We start from the raw sequence: 8,817 nt of genomic DNA, 5'->3' as shown, positions 1-8,817 counted from the left end.
TTCAGGAGGAAGCAGAAACCCATTACAACCAGCCAGAGAAAAACAAAAGCTGGCAGCCTAAGATTTGTCTTGGTTTTTGCTCAAATCCAGCTCCTAATACCTTAGGGCTTGACTTCCCATTTTAACTAATGACCTCATCAAAATTCTGTGAAAAACTTATTTATTATTTATTGTCTCATTTCGCTCCTTAGTCAACCCGACTTTCCCCTCAAGTGACGAGAACCTAGAAGCCGATGACAAACGTCCTCCCCGGACGTGCAAATGAATGGTTGGGGGGGCGGGCTTTGATGTACACGCCCCCCAAAGGCTCGAACAACCTTCATACAGAGAGAAATAAAAGCCAGCCTTTTCGCACGGTCAAAAGCTGTAGGTTTGTTGCAAGAGAAGATGGGGAGTCCCGGTTTAAGATTTTGAGCTCTTCTTGCAAAGAAAACCAAGCGCGGCTGTCGCGTTTTAACTGGAGCATAGAATTGTAGCCAAGGAGCCAACTTCTAGAAGCCGAGGTCCCTTCGCCTCCCCCCCCTAAAATATTTGAGGCTCCCCCCCAAAAGGACATTGCCATTCAAATAGCGTGCGTCGTGTGAACGATTATGCGGGGCGGGGCTTTCCTGCCCCCCACCCAATATTTCATTCAAGTTGGCACCCCTGAATTGTGGAGTTGGAAAGGGTCCCACGGGTCATCTAGTCCAACCCCCTGCAATGCAGGAATCTCCACATAGTATCACAGGATAGCCAAATCACGCGGTCGATTCTCAGGAGGGACAAATAAGTGCCTCTTCCCCACTCCGCCCGCAAATGGGTGGCTCCGCTCTTCTCTCCCCACCGCCTTAAACGTGCTTATCCCCCCCCCAACCCAGCGTTTCCCAATCCTGTCGCTCAACCCCGAGCTTTCCCGGCCCCGAAACGGCTTGTGCGGTGCAGAAGCGCGCCTGTCGCTCTGCCCCGCGCCCTCCCCTTCTATCTGCCTGACACGTCCGCTCGCTCTCCAGGAACGACGTGAGGGAGAGAAAAAGAGAGAAAAGCGCGCCTTCTTCGCCGCCTCGCGGCTCTCCCCCTGCGGCTGCAAGGAAACAATGGACTGGAGCCCGCCGCCGCCGCTACGACCAATGTATAGATAATGTGCGATCCTCCCTGCCGGGCTCGAGGCGGCTATTTTTAGCAACGCCCGCAAGATCCCCCCACCCGGCGCGCTCTTCCCTCCCCTCGCCCAAGCCGGGAGTGGAAGCGCCGCCGTGCAGGGCAAAGGGAGCCGACGAGGCACCGGCTGCTGCTGCTGCTGCGACTCCGCTCCCCGCCCCCTTCCGCGGAGCGACCCGGGCGGCCGGCGCCGCAGGAGCCCTTCCTTCCACACGCTGCGCCAGGCGCCCAGGTGGGTTATGGCTGTTTGTGGTGTTGTCGTCTCGCTCGCCGCCGCCGCTTCTCCCTCAGCCGCCCCGCCGGCGAGGCCCAGCGCCTCTTGCCCAGCAAAGAGCGAGCGAGCGAGGGAAGCGTGCCTCTTTAACCCCCTCGGGGCTGGGCGTGTCCGCGCCGCCGCTGCTGCTTCCCGCTCGCCGGCTCCGAAATGGTGGACGCGCCGAGGCGGGGGAGGAAGGATTGGGACGCAGGTGGAAAGGGCGACTCTCCCAGCCAGGCGGACGCCCACCTCCCCGAGTCCCCCCGGCGGCTTTTCCTGGCTCTGCTTTCCGGCAGTGGCAGGAAAGGGCCTAGCTAGTGTCGCTGAGAGGAGCCACCTCTCTATCTCTCGCTCCCTTCCTTCCCAAACGAGCCAAGCAGCCCCATCTATTCGCGCCTGCGGTGTGTGCACGGGGGAAAGAGCTCCGGGCTGCTTTGCCTTTTATTTCGGCTTCACCAGACACTCCAGCCTCCAGTCATGGAGGCTTCTGCAAAAGCCTCCCATTTCCTCTCGCTTCCCCTCCCAGCTCCTATTAATAGCAGGGGTGCTTTTGTCTTCCCTTTCGCATCCGTTAATTATTCTCATTACTGGGACGGGGTAGGGAGCGGGCAAGGAGAGCTGAAGAAGGGGAAAAGAACAAGAGCGGGCGCGGGGTGGGGAGAGGAGGCAGCCGCTCAATCTCTTCTTATATAGACAGGGTAATAAAGGAGCTTTCTTCAGCCTGGCGGGTGGGTGTGGGGGGAGCGATGTGTGGGGTGCTGTGGGATTCCCCCACGTACAGACACGCACAAGCCCCTCCCTCAGCCCGTGCTACGTTATAGGCGCAGGCCGCGAAGTGGGCCTGCTCTGGTAGAGCCGAGGTCAACAGATAATGCAACTGGGGGGGCCTCTCACCAAAATCTGAATCGATGCCTTCTGCACTCTCACACCCCCAGAATCAAATAGGAAAAAATCTGTAAGGGGGAAATGGGGATTTGAACACAAATAAAGGCCTCTTGAATTTAATGTATAAGCAGATCTGCCCCCAGTCCCTGGAAGGATTTTAAAAAATGTACCAGCTTTGAGGTCTCTACAGAGGCTGGAGTCCTAAAAGGCTTTACCGCATAGATAATGCAACTATATTGTGTCTTGCAGAAGGAATGGCAATTCTGTTTTATTTAGTTTTGGTTATCAGATCTCTGCATTGGCTATCTAAACATGCACTGCAACAGATGGCTCGTAGCTGAACAGGACTGGTGCAGCACCATGCATGGTACCGTGGTGCTTTGTGCTCCAAACCTGGTTGTGTCACACAATGCATCCCTGTGTGGTGTACCTTAATAAATAAATAAAATTATTTTCAGTGTATCTGAAGAAGTGTGCATGCACACGAAAGCTTATACCCAGAACAAATTTAGTTGGTCTCTAAGGCGCTACTGGGACGCAGGTGGTGCTGTGGGTTAAACAGAGCCTAGGACTTGCCGATCAGAAGGTCACAGTTCGAACCCCCGCAACGGGGTGAACTCCCGTTGTTCGGTCTCAGCTCCTGCCAACCTAGCAGTTTGAAAGCACAAATTGCAAGTAGATAAATAGGTATCGCTCCAGCAGGAAGGTAAACGCCGTTTTTGTGTGCTGCTCTGGTTTGCCAGAAGCAGCTTAGTCATGCTGGCCACATGACCCAGAAGCTCTCTGTGGACAAACGCCGGCTCCCTCAGCCAATAAAGCGAGATGAGCGCAGCAACCCCAGAGTTGGTCACGACTGGACCTAATGGTCAGGGGTCCCTTTACCTTTAAGGTGCTACTGGACAATTTTTTAATTTTTTTATTTATTTCGGCTGCGTCAGACTAACAAGGCTACCTACCTGAATCTGGTGTACCTTAAGAGGCACACAGGGCCTGAGCAAAACCACAACCTCAAAAACGTCCCTAGATGTCTCAGATCTCAATAGTGAAATAGCAACTCGTGTGTGTGTGTTTAGTTATATATTTTAAATGTTTTATTCTAAAGCTGTATCTTGGTGTTTTTTGTTATGTGTATGACCTGCTTTATTTATTTATTTATTTTTCTTATGTACATTGTTTTGAGAGATATATTATTATGTTACTAAAAATGTGGGATTTTGTTGTTGTTATTATTAGCAGTAGCAGTTGCCCTGAATGTGAAATCTGTATTTTAAAAATATGTATAGTAGTTTTTGTTGAGAAATGCAAATTGTTTTGATTTCTTGAAATTGCAAGATTGCAATTTGGAGTTTGCACCAACATCATCTTTTGACCATACCCGTATCAAACCATTATTTACAATGGTGTATTTATAAATCAAAGATTAAAATCCTGTTCTTTCTTTGATCAATGACAATAATATGTCATCCAGAGTAATATGGATTACTTTCCCCTTAACCATTCTTCCACCTTCATTAAGGGAAACAGAAGAACAGCAGCAATTTTCTCTTTTCCCCAAAAAATGGTTTGGAAGGTAGGGGTGGTTGGTTCAATCTGTACAGTGATTGCAATAGTTCTCTCTTTGTTTATTCATAACAAATTAAGATGGTTTATTTAGGATTACATAAATCTACTTCATAAAATGCACTAAAAGGTAGGGGGGATGTCTTCTTTTCCCTGATACTTGAACAAAGGCACCTTTAGCCAGGTCAGATGTGGCACTGCTGAGCACTGGGTATCAGATTTGATCTTATGGCAAAGGTCTGAACACCTTTTTCATTTTCAGAGTGTGACAAAGTGCTTACTCCTGGTAGCTGTTGAGGTAGTGGTAACGTGGTATTGTTTAATTGTGGTTTTCATCATGTCACTACGTCTGTTAATGCATTCAGCATTTTCTATATAGGATTGGAGGGAGGGGGAAATCCTATAGTAAGTAGGGGTACAAGAGTGCTAGAATTCTTCCAAGTAGTCTGGATCACTCTATTCTCTGCTATTGTTCAGAAGGATAAAAGCCCCCCATCTCGACCTGGCTTTCTTTACTTGCTTTTTCCAACACTGTGGGCAACACCTGCTTATCCAATGGGATAAGAAGAGAACAACAGAGGGAAGGGGAAGGAAGGGAAAGCCAAGGTTGATGAAGTGAGTAGGGCAAGCACATATTTATGTGGAACAAAAATATTTGGACAGCTGGTAATATTTGGAGTCTTGCCTTATTGTGTCATTTTCCCCAAACCATGTTCCTAAGCTGGCCGTGAACCAGAAATACAGACAAATACAGACATGTGGCAAAAATCTGTGGATATTTTATGGAGCGCATAAATTATGGTGGCAACATGTTGATGCTTTCAGCAGACAACATGATAACTGAATGCACCTGTGGCAGTGAACAAGATGATAAGAGTAGTGAGTTGTCTGTTGTACAGATTATGTGGAGAGCAACCTATTTCAAATACATAAAAGTGTATATGCTCTGTATTAGTGATCTTCAAACTGTGTACCTTCAGTTTATCATTTCATCCTCATTGACTTGACTGCCAAGGATTTGCTGTAAGATGCTTCTACTTTGATTTAGACCAAGATTTAATGTACACAGTCAGTTCTCACAGAGCACCAGCCAAATGCAGTGAACCTCATTTTTGTCCTCTCAGGACTACAACACTTAACACATCTAGTATTCTTCTCTGGCTGTGAGAACTGCAGCTTAAGGTTGGTATCAGAGTCATGTTGCAATTTAGGGAAGCTTTTCCATCTTTACTGATCTTCTCAACTATGATAGGGTGCAATGTTTAATCTATCTGTTAAGATTAATGGATGGAAAACCATTTTAATTAATTAAATCAGTGTCCTCCAATAAACCAGGCAGCATATTTTTAAAATAAAAAAGTTGTTACGGATACAACCAAAGCTTATTAAAACTACAGGTGGCAAGTTATGTCTTGAAGGAGGCATTCCTTTCTTTCACACAAGAGACAATGTTTCTCCTAAAAAGGCTACCTGCTAGAACACATACATCATTAAAACAAAGTATGTGTCTTGTTTCAGAGCTATTGTTTTACCTACTTTCAAATATCTGGGCTAAGATTTCTTTAATCGTGTGCCAGCCCCACTTGCTGAGCTTCCAAAGAACCCCAGCATTTCCTGGAACAAAGTTTTAAAAGCCGGTGTTCCATAGTGAACAACGAAAACCAGCCATGGTTTGTAAGATGGCTCAAAGCTTCTGCTTGGGGAATAAGATTTATGCCTGGAGATGGGGAAGCACACAAAAATTCTGCCAGAAGTCACTCTCCACTAATCGGGTGTTAGGGCAGGGCAGGGCACCTTGTAACCCTCCAAATGTTATTGAATGCCAGCTCACATCAGCTCCAACCAACATGGCCAGTTATGGTCCAACAGCACCTGGGGGCTACATCCCTGTGTTAGAAAGCTTGCATCATCACCCTTGTACCATTTCTGGGATACTGGTAGCACCATTATTTCCTGTTCAGAAGAATCCAGAAGCATCACAAAAGAGAAAACTCTACATATAAAGATGGAGCTTTGAAACTCCTTTGAATGCAGCTGGGGGTTTCTTTCTTCCAACTGCTGTGTGCACCAGCATTAGTATTGAAATCATCCCAGCTAGACATAGCTATTAACACCTTGGAGAGGTAGATGAGAAATTGAGTTCACACCTTAACCCTTCCTAGTGTTTTATTTGGAGCAGTTTGTACTCGAGATAGCTAAACAGGCCCAACAGGATTTTCATAGATTTATTTTTTTTACATGAGAAAAGGAGATCATTATTGCATTGGTTGTGTTACAGTAGCACCTAGAATCCCCTGTGAGATGAGCAGTAAACACACATAGTAAGAAAGAGCCACACATCTTGCCCTGGACAGTCCTGAGAGCAGAATATAAGCAAGGCCAAGATCATTGTTTGGAGAGACACAGCCAGATCAGTGATGGGGGGGGGGGGAATCCAGATTTCTTGGTTCTCCTATCATTACTTTCTGCACTCACTAGCCCATATGTTGTTTGCTTGTTTTAAAAAATATTGACCCATATACAATAAAATCTTCGGACACAATCCAACAGAAAATAAGCATTTTTGCGTAGAGTTGTCTCCGTGAGAAATAAATATGTGTATGCTTACCTTCCTCTGTTGCCTTCAGTGTTACTTGGGCTTTCCTGGGAACAAATCTTACTGAACTCAATAAGACTTGCTTCCGAGTCAATGTGTATAAAATGTCACTATTAACTGCTTCAGATTGGCTGGATCTGTTGTGGGCAGAAGGTAGATTGGGATCTACTCTGGAATATTCAAGCTTTGTGTGTGGAAGAAGGTTGCTATAGGTAGCAGAGAAGGGCTGTACCTGATACTGTGGTTTCTGCTGATTCTTCTTACCTTTTAGTGCAGTGATGGCCAAACTTGGCCCTCTAGCTGTTTTGGGACTACAATTCCCATCATCCCTGACCACTGGTCCTGTTAGCTAGGGATGACGGGAGTTGTAGTCCCAAAACAGCTGGAGGGCCAAGTTTGGCCATCACTGTTTTAGTGCAAGTGAAGTTGTTTGTGGAGAAGCAGATAAGCCTCTTTATCCTGTTTCTCCCTTGAGCTGTCTGTCTACAGGTTCCTGAACCCTCCATGCATCACCTTTCAGAAAAGATGGCTTGTTTGGGGGTGAAAAATGAACTTGCATGAGGAAACCCTGTTAAACCTTATCATAGCACCAGACTAATGTGGTTGCAGAGAAGATCCGGCTTCCTTCTGGCAAGGGTGATTTATATAAACTCCAGTTTTATACTTCGAGTGGTTTAGGTTGTGAAACGCAGTAATCGAATACATAAAATAAGAAGGATCTGGTTCCAGATTAGTCCCACAGTTCACTTTCATTAGGCTTGGAGCTGATTCACACATGCATATGTTGCTGACTTGAGAACTGCAAGATATATGAAGTTATGAGTTGCCAGGTGTGAATGAGGCTTCACATATCATACTCCACAGATGCCGCCATCCAGCACAGTGGTTTTCAGTGGAGCCAGATCAAACATTCAACTGTGAGCTACTTCCATGCATGTGCAGGGTCTTCTGCATGCTCACAACCTGGCCAGAATCAGATAGACATTCCAATTTTAAGAACTGGTGACTCTACATGGGGATCCAGGCATGCATACATTGTAACTAGTGCAATTGCAGCAATTATTCTTTTTTCCTTAGAAGATTCTGTGTTTGACCAGCAGATTTAAATCCCACAATGGATTGTGAAGTTTAGTTGGATTTGGAGTCCCTGCCTGTTTGTGTTTCCATGTAGTTGGTTTGCTGAATCCAGTGCTTGGCATCTGGATAAAATAGCCTCCAAAAATTGTCTTTCAAGGTCAAAACAAAGTACAGGTAGCCAAAATAGTTTCTGACAGTGGCTAAAACTAGGTGCATGAGGGGAAACGTAAAAGGCACTGGGGTCGTTATTGAATGATCCATTTTCTGTCATTTACTCACAGCTTCTGCCAAGGAGAGGAACATCTTGATAATGAGATTGTATTCCCTGACCAACTTGGCTTGACGCCATTACTGGATTGACTCTGTCTATTAAAAAAAATAAATCTAATACACTGTTAAAGCCAGTTTTATTCTTTACTTCCACAACATTCCTAGCAAATAATTCCACAGATTAAACTGTGTGGAAAACTATGATCCTAAAAGATGTAGCAATAAAAAAGATAGTATAGGTACCTTCAGTTCCATAGTCTTGTAGAATCATAAGGCTGAATAGCATGTTAAAGTCTGCTCAACTGAGGCAGGGTGTGATACACATAAATCTTGTCCTTTGGGAACGCATTGTTTTGTTGTTGATGTTTGTAATCTGATGGAGGTGACTTTGGTTTGTGAAAGGTTAGCCAGAATAATTGTGTTAGTGTCTAGGGTCCCACTAAAGTCTCTTTTTTGTATACAACTAACTGATATATAACTAACTAACATGGGTTGCGCTGTGGTCTAAACTACAGAGCCTAGGCCTTGCCAATCAGAAGGTCAGCGGTTCGAATCCCCATGACGGGGTGAGCTCCTTTTGTTCAGTCCCAGCTCCTGCCCACCTAACAGTTCAAAAGCACGTCAAAGTGCATGTAGATCAATAGGTACCGCTCCGGCGGGAAGGTAAAAGGTGTTTCTGTGCGCTGCTCTGGTTCGCCAGAAGCGGCTTTGTCATGCTGGAAACATGACCCAGAAGCTGTCTGCGGACAAACGCCGGCTCCCTCAGCCTATAGAGCAAGATGAGCACTGCAACCCCAGAGTCGTCTGTGACTGGACCTAACAGACAGGGGTACCTTTACCTTTTTAACTGATAATTATAGGACTTACACCAGAGATCAGCAGTTTTGTAACTTCTTCAGTCTGTATGAAATTATTCTCATTTGCCGTATCACCCAGCGAACTTCATGATTGAACCGGTATTTGAACCTCAGTCTTCCGTGTCTAAGCCTACTAACCCACCCTGACTTCCCTGCTGACTTCCTAACCATTACCATAT

General features: G+C 46.0%; 1 protein-coding gene across 2 annotated transcripts in view; it reads left to right on the top strand.

The window, feature by feature from the left end:
• The first annotated feature begins 1,021 nt into the window (after positions 1-1,021).
• CPLX2 (complexin 2) overlaps positions 1,022-8,817 on the top strand; it is a 123,479-nt gene continuing 115,683 nt past the window's right edge. For both annotated transcript variants that reach the window (XM_081184999.1, XM_081185000.1), the window contains exon 1: positions 1,022-1,369. The gene's annotated coding sequence lies outside the window, so the exon portion shown is untranslated. The remainder of the gene's footprint in view (positions 1,370-8,817) is intronic.

The sequence above is a fragment of the Podarcis bocagei genome (genome assembly GCF_964188305.1).
Source record: "Podarcis bocagei genome assembly, chromosome: 2".
NCBI classification, from domain to species: domain Eukaryota; kingdom Metazoa; phylum Chordata; class Lepidosauria; order Squamata; family Lacertidae; genus Podarcis; species Podarcis bocagei.
The sequence above is the reverse complement of the archived record's forward strand: the minus strand, read 5'-3'. Positions and strand labels throughout refer to the sequence as shown.